The following is a 13,896-nucleotide window of genomic DNA, read 5'->3' as shown; positions in this document are numbered from 1 at the left end:
CCAAGCATCCACCTTCAGATTGCAATTTATCTCAATGGGGTTGTGACTTATTATCATCACTCTATGCAGATCTAACATTATGCTGTGGGGATACAATGATACTCTGTATTTACAAAAGTGTTCCAACTTCCCAGCTTGTTGGAGCTAAATGTCTTATTGTATGTGTATTGTATTGTGTGCATTCAGTTTGTTCGTGCTGTGTTACCACTTTAAATTTCCTAGATAAACACAGTATATCACTTCAATTAAACCATGGGAGCCAGTTGTTTGATGCAGTCGTGTTACACATCCCAGGGTCCTGCGGTGTCCAATCAGGGTGCTGCATGGTATTTAGAAACATTTCCTCAACTGAATCAATAAGATGCTCGTCAGTCCGCCTTAAGTGGAAAATGTCTGGGTGTTTGTGTGGGCGTGGTCGTGTCTGTCTCCTTGTGACTGTGCAGTTTTTATCTCTGTCTCACTCATTGTCTGCCTCTTTATTGTCTTTTATAAGTCTGACCACTTTATTGCATCTTAAGCTGTAGAATCTATGCATTTCTTTTTCACTGTCGTTTTTGAAAATCTGGTAAAATACATGGATCAAAACTGCATCCAAATATATATTTGAATACATGCAAATGAGGAAATCTTCAGATCAGATTGCTTCATCTCTGTTACTGTTTTACCTTATTAGGAGTCCACACACCTTGGTTCATTTCTGTCATGTCATTGGTTCCTAATAATGATAATGATAATATTTTCTGATTCATGTTGATATTTAGTATAGAAAATTAATGCAAAATCCCAATCAACGTCATCATCTATGAGGACAGTATTTTGCCTTTTATAAGATGTAGATATTAAAGATACAGAAGGGAAATGCAGGGAGGGAGAGAGGGAGAAGACATGCAACCAACATCCCTAGGTGGAGTCAAACTGGAGATGTGTGGATGGTATGCATCTTAACCACTCGGCATTGGTATACATTCCAACAAACCAAACTCCTGTAAAACAGAGCCTCCAATAACTCATTTGGTTAGTGTTTAACTTTGCTTTGATGAAATCAGGATTTTGGACAACAGAGTTTTGTAAAACATTATGGCTCCAGTGAAAGACTGTAAAAGCTATAGAATGATTGCCCTTGACAAGCTCACACCTTAATTTTTGTAGTGGAAAATAATGAGGTTGGCCTCATTAATACATTTGTGTATTTATTTGTGCGTTTATTTGTCAGTAATAGAGAGATGGTGGAATAATGAGATGGAGAGGCCTGAACTGGTGGCATTGCAGTTACATCAGCATCCTAATGCTCCAGGCCACCAAAATGCTCCAAAATGTATTTTCTATAATAAGTCTATACATTTGAAACAGTGTGTTTCAGTAGGTGTTAAACCTTGTTAGACCTACTCATGTACACATTTGCCAATAACGTTTGTTTTCTTTTAGATATATAGCACCACATTTCCAGTATTCTAATAATCTTTTGTTCATTATTTAAACTGTCTGCTATCGTCTTTTGTTCTTTCTTTCTTGCCATTCCTTTCTCGTCCAAGTGGACTTAGAAAATGGGACAGGGGACAAAGAAATTGGGAAAAATGCTTTGCTTTCCTGCTTTGCCCTTTTATTGTGATTCATAGTTGTTGTCCGATCCCTATGCAGCTTGTCACCATACTGTTTTTTTTGTCACTATAGAACATTTGCACTCACAAACAGCCTTTACAGAATAATGTGCTCCCCACTGTATGTACAGTATGTCGTGTAAACACCCTGTCACATAGATGATGGTTAATAATACTACTTGAAGAATACAAACGCTCTCATTACAGTTCAGCAAGAAAGATTTATAAAAGATTTATGAAATAAACTTATGTAACTTTTTTGTCAGTTGGGAAGTTAACTTTTAGTGATTGGAGAGAGAATAAAAGAAGCCTTTCAAGTTGAGCATTTTGATCTATCACTAGAGTTTGTTCAGTTTTATGAACTAATGAAACACCCCCCCACACCCCAACACCCACACCCCGTCACACACTCTTTCAGAAGATGTGTTGCTTGCATACTATAAAATCCCACTGCTCTTTGGCAATATTTATTGCAATGGACAAGAGTGGGGGCTTATTTAATGCCAAAGATGGCCTCATCTTGACGCTGCCATAGCAACAAAATGTCCCAAAGCAGTCTCTTGAACGCTGGGGGGGAGAGTTTGCCTCTGCCTTGTGGTATAACCAGTAGCAACAGAGGTGTTGCCACGCAGTCTGTGTCTGATTGGTTGTGATGGACATCTCTATAACACCATCATCCATCCTCCCAAAATACAGCCTCAATCAAGACAGAACGGCTCATCAGGGCTGAAGATTTCCAATCCTGTTACTTGATGGAGCTGCAATTAACTGTCAGGGCTGCTTTATAACCCGTGTGTCTGTCTTGGGAGCGTTGTGGTAGGAGGCGGGGGGGATGAGGCAGCAGCTGCTGTGAGAGGACATAAGCTGGGACAGCATCACAACATTTAGAAGAGATGACAATGAGTATGTTTACATGCACGTAATATTCCGGTTTTTGCCCCAATTAGGAAAAATTCCGATGATATTCCGACTGTGTATATAGCTAATGAAAGTAAGTATTCCACTAACGTTCCCTGTTTACATGTAGGCATGTAAAACAGGATTTTTTTCAATGTTTACCACCTGCGGCGGACTTGTTGGACCGTGTGAACACAGCGTCCTTCTTTCATTCCTTCAACCGCCATCTTGAAAAGGTTGGCGTAGCAGTGTGTAGGCATATCCAGAAAGTTGATGGTACCCAAGCCTTTGATAATGTTGTTATGGAATATGTTTACATGACCTGTATAAAATTCTGAATGTTGTCATATTCTTAATAATAGTGGAATATGGGTGTGCATGTAAACGTACTGAATGATGAAGATGAAATAAAGGGCAGCGGTTTGCCCAGAATCTTCATTTCTGACAACATGCTTTGTGTAAAAAAAAAAGCGGAATGTTCCGGGAAAAAATGATGAGTGCTCCAACCAAGGCAATGATAGAGAGAAAAAAATGACTTTAAATTAGAGAGTGGGATGAAATAGAGAGGAAACACACTGAGCATAAGAGTATAAGTGGTACCAGGTTCTGATAGAGAGGAGAGAGGAGGTATGGTAGGACAAAAAAAGGTCATGAGCGGGACTCATGGCTGTGAGGTTGTGTGTAGCTGAGCCAAATCAGGCTGGAAGCTCTATAAATAGTCCTATAAATGTACTTTTGAGGTGTACAAAGGTTGACTTTCCTGGAATCAATGAAAATATGATCACCTCAGAGAAAAAGGCAACAGTGACTCATTTGGCACAAGAAATTTAATTGATGTGGTTTAAGAGTTAACACAAATTTTTATTTAAAAAATTAATTTATTCATGTGACTTTTCATGGGGAATTTTGTCCTTTTATTTTGTAATTGTAGGGGAGAGGGATATGAAAACATGAAAGTTGGGGAGATGACATGCAATAAATGCCCTCCAGTGGAAATTGAACCGTCGCATATATGATATACTGTAAATCTGGACCTAACTGAAATATGCATTTACAATACAGCCCGACCGATACATTGGCGGGTCCATATTAGGCATTTCCCGGTGTTTGCGTTTAAAATGGCCAGTTTTTTAAAATATTCATTCATTAGTTAATATTTAAAGAAATATCATAACTAATATTATAAAATATCAGGAATAACTGAATATTTAAAAAATAAAAAGTGTTGTCGTTGCATAGTCTGCCCACCAGAGGATGCTCTACAACATTCCCGTTGGCAACACTGATAATTTTTTTGTTCAAAGGACTTTAGCTTTCCCTTCTTCAGTTTGTATTTTTATACATTTTGTTTATCAGAACTTTAATATAGTTTGATGTTACTCTGTTCTGTTGTGACAAAACAAATTATCATATTTTAGTGAGAACTCATAAATAACTACAAATAAATAATGTAGGGGAAATCTGTTTATGTCTTGTAACGCGTTTCTGGGTTTTTTTAAATTAAAAAAAACTTTTTTTTTACATACTGTATATTGGCCAAGATATCGTATTTTTGAATAACCTAATATTTGTATCGTTATCGGTTGGGCTCTAATATACAACGTAAGTTTATGCTGGACAAAAGTGTATTTAGATATGTGTATATGGATATCAAGTTATGCTTTTCATCAGTATTGTAATAAGACAATGTCAAGTTGTCAGTTTGTCAGATAGATTGCGTACATTGTATGTGGTCTGTGATTGGTTGTGTCGTGCTGATCACCGTGTGATGTTTTCAGCTAGTGTAGTAAAGCAATACACATCTATTAAACAAGCAACCTTAACTCAAGGTCTTAATTGGTCTGGAGCTTTCCACTCTATTCTGTAGTCTTCACACACAGATTCCGTTTGTGCATTTGCCATGGAAAAAGATTTTATTTTTCAAACAGCTCTAGGATTTATAATCCATGTTAACAAGTCAAAACAGCGCTAAAGTTTCCATATCTGTTACTCATAAGTGAAAAAACAACTATTCCTAACACATCTCATCTTTTGAACTATATTTTAAAACAGTGCACAGTAAAAACCCCTGAATGTTTTCACCACTTAATGTTTCCTTTATATTCCTGTCCCTTCTCTTTGTGTATCCTATAACACACACACACACACACACACACACACACACACACACACACATATATATATATATATATATATATATCCTGATTGACGTATTCATTTATTTACTATTTAACCTTCCTTTTTGAAGTTAAGGGCACTGGCTCTAGCAAAACATACACATCTCACTGGCATGATCATTTGTGGAATGCAAGTCATTTGTCAGTCATATGCCATCTTCTTCTCTCTCGCTTCAGTTATGTTATCTAACGTTCCATTTTTTTTTGCTGTTGTCGGCATATTTGCTTTCAGCTCCACTGGTCCTCCTCTGTTTACTCTGAGCCCTCTGTTTGTATGAACAGAGGAATTGCTGCATGTCCACTTGCTGTAACGACAGACAGGATAAGAGATGGTGGAAGTAGATATTGTCCAGCAGAGCAACTGCTACCTGTCGCTCTGTCAGGGGGATTGATGGCTCATATTGTGTCCTTAACAAGCCGTTAGTCGCAGATCAGCACTCCTGAGTGATCTCAGTAAATGAAACGGCTCTTCAGTTTTAATGATGGTGATGGTTTAAATAGAACTTTGTGTACAATATATATTCTCCTCTCTTTCTTGTACTTGCTCCCTCAGAGCCTGAACTTAACTTTTTTGACCACCTGCCAAAGTTGCAGAGTTCCACAGTCACTTTTGATCAGCCAAAAAAAGGTAAAAAACAGGAATTGCTGTGTCTCTATGATCCTATCCTGTCCAAATCATGGTAGCCTACTCATGGGCATGGCTGTAGGAGGGGGGGCGCTGCCTTGATAATCCAGCATAAAGGCATAATTTCCTCTAATGGGCTGGGACACACATTCACACGGTTTGATAAAGTACATATTGGACTTTAACTTATCATTGCACCTGCATTAATATAGCTGTGCTCAATTTAAGTCATCCTGTACATCTCATTTGTAGATTTTCCTGCATCCAATGTGTGTAATTGTGTGTGCGTCATTTTCACCCAGCAGCTGATGGCCTTGTCCACAAAACTCTGAAAAAGTACTTAATTTGTAATTATAAAATCCATAGAAGTAGCTTCTTTTGCAACACATTCTGTGCTCCCTAAATATCCTCCCCAAATCCTCCCTCTCTCAAGCAGCTTCTCAATCTGTTCACAATGAATCTTATTTGCTGTGAAGGCACAAACTGCAGTGTGAAGGCTAATTTTTAGTCAGTGCAGGCACTTTCATAATGAGCCTAAGCATTATACACTGCTCTACATGCTCTTCTGAGTCACAGTGCTCCGTTCCACTACCATTCCTGTTGATGCTAATGCAAAATATATTCATTATCTCTGCAATAAGACATTTAACAGGCTCCCTGCTCCTCAGCCCAGTGAAGAGTGCCTATAATTAGAGTCAGTCAAGCGCTGAAGCAGGGGACCAAAGCATCACAGCTGATTTGAATATGGACAAGTGTCGAACAAGCAGTGATCTGATTCCTGTAGAGCTATCAGGAAATGCTCCTGCATGAGGTCTGGATAATTACAATGGGTTATTCTCAAAGTTCAATGAATGTTGAAGAATGAGCCCTCAGGATCGTGATGTAAGGGTACTTACTACGTAGTAAGAGAAATGCATAATGGATCACTCTAGTGAACGTAGATGTCAACCTGCTGGCTTTTATACAGCTTTAGTATTGCAGCCACATTTTTAAATGTTAAATTAGTGTGTTTTAAAGGTCCCATATTGGAAAAAGGGAGATTTAAATTTTTTAATTTATCATAAAGCAGGTCAAGGTGCTACATAAATACTGTGAAAGTATCACAACGCTCAATCCACAGAAATGCACACATCCTGTATTCAGAAACTGTGCCTTTAAATGAGCTGTCCCGACATCTGTGTATTGTGATGAACTATGCTATATATGGGTAGAAAGTGCCGCTACAGTGTCGTTACAGTCATTCCCCAACCGCAATGACAGAGACGCCAAGAGCGCAAATGCAGAAGACCTGGATATGCTGACCAATCAGAGCAGACTGTGCTTGTTCAGGAGGAAGTGTTAAAGAGACAGGCGCTAAAACAGAGCGTTACAGACAGAGGGTGAATACATGTGTATTCAGACGGACAGTATGAGAAAAATATAGTTTTTTGAACATTAAAGCATGTAAACATGTTCTAGTTGAATCCCCAAATGCAAGTACAAACGTGAAAATGAGCAGAATATGGCACCTTTAAAGGAAAACATTAATAAACGAGCTGCAGTAGTCCTAGTCCTTGACCTGCAAATGTCATTAGTTTTGCTGATGGTACATATAAACATAAAAACAAATTTCAACGTAATGATGGCGTTAGATGATTCACACAAGTTATAATAATTCATCCTGAAGGGGAACAGGAATTCCTGCACCACATGTTGTGGCAATCTATCAACCATAGCACCAGTAGGGCAACAAGGTTTGTTGTTTGCTGCAGCCAACTTGATGCAAAAATAGCGCTCGCATTCAAGACTATAGAAACCACATCAGTTCACCTTGAAAACAGAAGATAAAAATTGGAGTTTGCAAAGAGACACTAACACTGTACAACTGCGAGCTGTGACAACTGCAGCCTCTACTTATTGATATTTTGAGTTTGAGATATATTCTTCTTCACCAGCTGTCTGCAAATATGAGGTGAAGTTTAAAGCTTTTGCATAACTTTGTGATATTAATGAACACCCATTACATTCAAGCCAATGCTAAATGAGTTGCTACAAAGCGAATTAAGACAGTCTTCTCTCTGTATTTTTCAGAATTCGTCATGGGGGTGACTGATACTACGCACAATAACTTTAAACTGGCTTGTTAACATTTTTACCCATTGCAGGTTGATAGGTTTTTAATAATAAATACTGATAATCTTACCAATCCATTTCGGGCAATGCTGGAAAGCAAAGTGAAAGATTTATTTTTCACAGATTTATCTGAACATTCAAATTGTCAATGAATGTTATTTCCAACTCTGTTAACTGGTTTCTTTTTAACTGCTCTACTGTTTATTGTGCAGTAAATCCATCAAACAAATAATCAGCCCATAACTAATATTGGCACTATAAAAATGTCATGGAGTGCCAGGGCTTGTTTTGTCACCATATGCTGCGTTGGAGGTGCATTTGTGGTGTTGCTGATGGGCCTGCTGTGCTTCTCTTTGCATCACTGTGCAGTCTCTCCCTTTTTGTGGTTGATCTATTGGTGAAGTGTTTATGTTTTGAGGCGAGTGCTACAATGACAACACGGGTGAGAGCAGTTCAGTGGAGGCTGAGTGTTTTTCTACCGCTTTGACTTTGGCTGTTGACAAGTTTAGAATTTGAGGGTAGGGACCATGGTTCCTGAATATCACTATCAGTACTAAAAGAAATGCACACTAGTATAACTTCGTTATTGTGGTGAACTATGGATTATTCTGACGTTTTATGGAACAAATAAGTTTCCATCCTGCCTGTGGATTTTAATTTAGCGCCAACTTCTTTTTCTTGGTATTCCAAGACTTATTCGAAATATTGTCTTGTAAGTGTGTTTACAATACACACAATATATAATACATTAAATGAAACTACTGGCCGTAATATGATCACATTTGCCAAATGCACATCATGCAATCCATATCCTTTGTAGTGTTTTTTAAGTGTTTCATGATTAAACTTCAATATGATTCATTGATTCATCATTTGATTAGCTATGTAGTTCACTCTTGCTCACTTTTACAGTTACTTACTTTTAGTGGGGTCAACACAAATATGGCTATGTATCCGTTTTAAATACTTTGTTTTCCAGTAGAACGTTGCTGTGTCGTAGCTGGCCCTTGTGGGCATGTGTGTGTGTCTGGCCCGTGGCAGCAGGGTCATACCAGTGATGTCAGTGATTCTGGTCTCTGCCTGAGTTATTACTGGCACCGTGTTGTTCCCAATGTGCCAGCAGTGCCAAGCGACTGCCCCGGCCCTGAAACCAGAGATGAGGGGGGAGCTGCCTGGCAACATAAAAGCACTGTGATGTAATAAGCTTAAGAAGTTGAGGTCATACACCAGGTTGTAGCAGGGCCACTTTACCTACACTTCCTGTCTGAGCAATAAACAACGGGTGTGACAAAAACGAGCCAGGTGAGTGGGTGATGAGACAATGATGAGACATTGATGAGCTAAAGCGCTAGCAGCTTTGTGCAAGTTCTAGATGTACCTCTAAGTTGTCCTCTTTGTGTTAAAATACTGCATCCTGTTGTATTTAGAAAAACCATATTTGATGAATTGTAACTTTTTTTTCATCTACACAAACACAACTTCCCAGCCTTACTCTAAAAGCCTTTGTCATAAAGCAGCCTTATTGTCTGAAGTGTAACACAAGAGATTCGTTATAACCCACATTACTATGCTTTTGGTGCCAGTGGGCACCCTGCTAGCATTCACTCACACTCTGCCACAATGGCAGATAAATGTCTGGTTTTTAGTACTTAACCTGACAAAACCTCTGTGGGCTTTTATACACCTTCATTTAATCAAACAAGGGGACAATTCTGATTGCTTTCTAGCCTGAGTGGGAGTGAGCAACGGAGGGATGGAGAGAGTGTGAGAGAGATGGACTGTGAGAAAATCAAATAAAAGATGCTGTTTGTGTTTGTGATGTTTGCTGGATGTGTGGGTGGGTAGGTGGTAGTGTATGGCTGTGAAACCTGCACAAGACATGGTGGCAGCAGCATGGAGCTGAACCAAATGTGTCACCGCGTCATGTTCACTGGGCCAAGGAAGGAATTTGCTGGCAGCGGCGGTCTGCTCGGAATTCAGCTGGCCAACTGAGTGTGTGTTTGTGTGTGTGTGTGTGCGTGTTGGAGTTTGTGTTCTTGTAGTGGTCAGATTGTATTCCATCTCTTTACCGCCTGGCCAGTTATAGGACTAAGCTAGTGTGCTGGTGCTCCCTCCTCCTTCAGACAGGAAGAGCGTGCTGTTCACCCAGCGTTCGCCCACATTCTCATGCTTGGAGGGGAGCAAAAGTAATGAAGCTGCAGCAGTGACCTTGTGGAGACAGGTAAACAAATACAGAAAACAGTCTGGGGCTTTCTGTTTTGTGCTTTTCTTTCTGCATATGGTGTGGAAACTTCCTCCATTTTTTTTGTCATAGTGGCCAGTGGCCAGTGGCAGAACAAGGTGGACGTGGGCTCTAGTGAAAGCAGCAGCACTGAGCTGCTGGCAGGGCCGCTCTGTCCCTACTGCCAGCCACCAATAGAGCCACACAAAGTGACTCACAGATGTTTCTTGGAATGATGGCAAGCTTGAAAGCTCTACAACTGTTAGTCTATATTATATTGTATCTCTCTGTATGGCTGCAGCCCAGCTATGTCTTGGTCAGGGTAGTGTGGTCTTCCGTTTGCTGTAGCATTGTAGTCCTCCAGAGCCAAAGACTAGAGCCAGGATGCCAGAGACCATACACCTGTCTATAGTAATATTTTAACCTGGTCAGAGTGGGATGATAAATAGATTTACAGTTTCTGTTTTTGCTAAATAACCTGAAAAGTATTATGATTTGTTGATTAGTTAGAGACTGTCTAGAGTCAAGTCAGCTTTATTGTAAATCTGCAGTCCAGACATACAGAGCAATTGAAAATTTGTTTCTCTTTGACCCAAGGTCCAAAAAGAACACGTACCACAGGTATAATATAAAAGAAGAGACATATATATACAAATGAAAAGATAAGTAATATGTACAGTACAGCAATACATTCTAAATAGTGCAAGTGTAAGGCAAAATCAAACGAACGAACGAAAAATAGGGTCAGCAAAGCAGCAACTAAATACGGAATTTTTCCCTAAATCCCATTTCTTTCTGTTATTTAGCACAGGGCACAGATGTTTCTTTTGGCAAAGCATTAGTTTCAATACATACATACTTAAAGTCTAAAATTACTTAATCACATTTTTAATGTTGTGTAATTTAATTTAAAAGCAATGTATACACATTTTGGTCAGTATGTCTAAGCATTTAAAATTATTGAATGACATTATTGAATTAAAATAAAATAAAACTCAGCGCCTAGGTAGCTTACCTGGTACAGTATATACCCATGCACAGAGGCTCAGTCCTTGACGCAGTGGCCACAGGTTTGGTTCCGACCTGCAGCCCTTTGTTGCATGTCATTCCCCTCTCTCTCCCCCTTTTATGCCTAAGCTGTTTTAGCCAATAACGGCCTATAATTCCAAACATAATCATCTTAAAAGAAAGAGTTAAAATCCTCCGATCTGTTATCAGTGGTTTAATCCACTATAATCCTTTTTGTATAAAAAAGATTTATGATTATCAATTTGCATGGACTTTTTTGGCAGATATGTGTACTGCTTAAAGTTTGTATTTATATCATGTAAATATCTATAACATTTAGAAAACAGATTTTATTATTGTTAATAGTATACAAACTACTATTTCATTCAAATTAATTGCTGATTCACATCACAACTTACCAGAGCTCAGTGTATGTCTTGAAACAGTTAACACAAAATCCAGTGATGTATGTAATTCCCAATAATGTGAGAATAGCAAGCAATTAGTATCAATCTGTATCGCTGTGACCAGCAAATGTTTGGCTCTACTTTTTGTTACATAACTTACCAATTATCGGCTAGTTGTTCAGCATTAAGACTTATTTGAGAATCTTAACAACAAATGTGTCCAGCTTCAAGTTCCTGTTGTTGGTCAGTGCTGGAGACCGAACGGATCAACAGGGAGCGCTTCTGACTTTCAGTGGCTGTTAAATAATCAGCAGCGGTGCCAGCGGCCCGCTCTGCAGGCTGCCAAAAATCAACAGCGATAATGTTTTAACCTACTTTTGTCCTGCGGCCAAATCGGACCCCTTTTACAGCTGTGGCATTGTGCAACTCAATTAGGTGATTTTTATTTAAACATTAGGCCATGCACCAATGTGTCATTTAGTTCTTGGCAGAGGTGTTTGTGTGTGTGTGTGTGTGTGTGTGTGTGTGTGTGTGTGTGTGTGTTATCGAATTAGAGACAGGAAATGACTGGTACTGGTCTGTGCTCCCTGTAATAGATTTTAAATTACTTTCTTTACAAAGAGCACATTTTGTGACTTCCCCATTTGAATTGATTTAGAGGCCAGCCTGTGTTAAACTGGACAAATGTAGAGATTTTTGGGGTGTTGGGTCAGTTTGCCAAGAAGAGAAGAGTAATTTGGCCCTCGGCCTTCTGCTTTTTGACTTGAAAAGGTAACATAGTGTAGTGTTCAAAATAACTTCTACTGTGAGTGCATTTTAAAGAATTTTTAACACTGGTCATAGTTGCTCCCCAACTGTACAGTGCTGTAAAATGTTAATATAGTATTATACTCGACTTGGAGGTGACTAGGATAGACACACAAAAATGCATACACAGTGACCTGCCTTTTTATGAAACACACACATCCTCACCCACACACACTGCAAGCATCATTGCTCTCTCTCTCTGTCTCTTGCTCTGTCTTTCATCTCTGGTCACACACACACACACACACACACACAAACACAGACACACAGTACAGTGTGCTCTGAATGGCAATGACCTTGCTGTGTTTCCCCACACTGCACCGGCAGCACTCCTCCCCTAGCCCTCCCTCGCTGCACTTCAAACACATTTCATTTGGAAAAACCCTTTAAATAGACGTGACCTTTGACTGAGAGAACACTCACTTGCCAAATCCTTTAGAAACACACTGTCTGTTACACATCTGTTAAAACACAGGCAGGGTGTTTGGTGGCAAACGACACAAAGACAAATTCTCATTATTTAGAGGAGATAAGAGTTGTGGGCAGAACTAACCGAAACATCAGTCACAGTCAGATGGAGGTGTGGCTTATCGGCGATGATGATGCATTGATCAGTCCAGCGTCGATTGAAAGAAATGTCAGAGTGCCATGTGTAGCATTCTAACTGTGGTAACTTATTACTACATCGTTATCAACTGAACACAAATCAAGAGCACAGATGAGAAGCCTGACACCCTCAATCAGCCTCCTGTATACGGTGTCTGACCTGATGTAATCAGCTGGGTTGCTTTATGGAAAAACACATGCTTTTGGCTTCTTGTTGGTTAACCTTGCTCTAATGAATGCTCGCTGTTATTAACAGCTTTCCCTGGCTCTCATCTTCCATGCTCTTCAACATACAGTACATACATAAAACCAAGTACATGTTTGCTAATAACAATATTCTGATTGTATCAAGGAGCAACATTGTTCCCATAATGCAGCTGAGAGTTATTTTTGGGACCCTTTTGAACCTGAAATGCATTATTGAATTTGTTAAAGTGTATTGTTGTGGACTGCAAATAGTTTGAAGCAGAAGCTTGCTGAAAGTATTTTGAGAATGAGGCAGGTTATATGAGATAATATGCTCCTTTTCTGTCTGTGTACACGGTACATTTGTTATATAACGGTGTACATTGTGTATGAATTTCTGTGTTGGAACACACAAACACAATACATGTTGAAGACAGTGGGTTGCTTTTGAGGTTCTATGCTAGAAACAATTAAAAAAACAATGAATTTCTTGTGTTCAAACTATGATAGTTTGTCAAAGTTAGTGAATACAAATCAGAAAAAGATGAGCTGACATGAAGAAGAGCTTGACCAAAGGTAATGCACCTTAAGTGTGAGTTACAGACTGCTATCATAATTGTGCTAACTTTTGTGTATTCATTTCCCAAACATTTATATCAATTTGAATTTAGATTATTACAATTATAAATCCAAATTAAATTCCCTATGTAGCACCTTTTTAAAGCTAAAAAGAGCAAGTTTAAACTTGAAATCAAGTTTGAAATCAAGTCCAATTGTTCTTTCCTCCTCCAAAAACAATTAGATTGTTGAACAGGTTATCAGTAAGCAATTACAAAGATCAACAACAGCCAATCATGACTCGTGCTGTGACACCATTAATGTCTGAAAAAAGAAGAAGAAAAAATGTCTGTTTAATGTCTGACTACTATAACAAAGGTACTGGCACAATGTCACACAGGTTGTAAAGAGGCATTGATTGTCAAGATATGGCCATTTTCTTTGGCACAAGGACAAAACATAAGATAGACCTTTATACTTTGAATTGGTTTCAGAGCTGTGATTAATGATTTGTTTTTGTTTTTGATTAATCAAAATAAATTTTCAGATTAGTTGACAACTTTTTGTAGTCTATAAAATGTCTAAAAATGGCCTACACACTTCCCTGGAAACCAAGGTGTGTATATATACAGTGGGTACGGAAAGTATTCAGACCCCTTTAAATTTTTCACTCTTTGTTTCATTGCAGCCATTT

At 38.9% G+C, this 13,896-nt stretch overlaps 1 protein-coding gene across 5 annotated transcripts in view; it reads left to right on the top strand.

The window, feature by feature from the left end:
- Positions 1-13,896, top strand: part of LOC117949250 (pleckstrin homology domain-containing family A member 7-like) — a 128,737-nt gene that overhangs the window by 46,165 nt on the left and 68,676 nt on the right. The window contains exon 1 of one of the 5 annotated variants that reach the window (XM_034879351.1): positions 9,449-9,630. The exons of the other annotated variants lie outside the window; for them this stretch is intronic. The gene's annotated coding sequence lies outside the window, so the exon portion shown is untranslated. Of the gene's footprint in view, positions 1-9,448; positions 9,631-13,896 lie in introns of those variants that run through there. 5 annotated transcript variants of the gene reach the window in all.

Source organism: Etheostoma cragini, chromosome 8, assembly GCF_013103735.1.
Source record: "Etheostoma cragini isolate CJK2018 chromosome 8, CSU_Ecrag_1.0, whole genome shotgun sequence".
In the NCBI taxonomy this organism is placed as follows: Eukaryota; Metazoa; Chordata; class Actinopteri; order Perciformes; family Percidae; genus Etheostoma; species Etheostoma cragini.
This window is presented reverse-complemented; position numbering and strand designations above follow the sequence as displayed.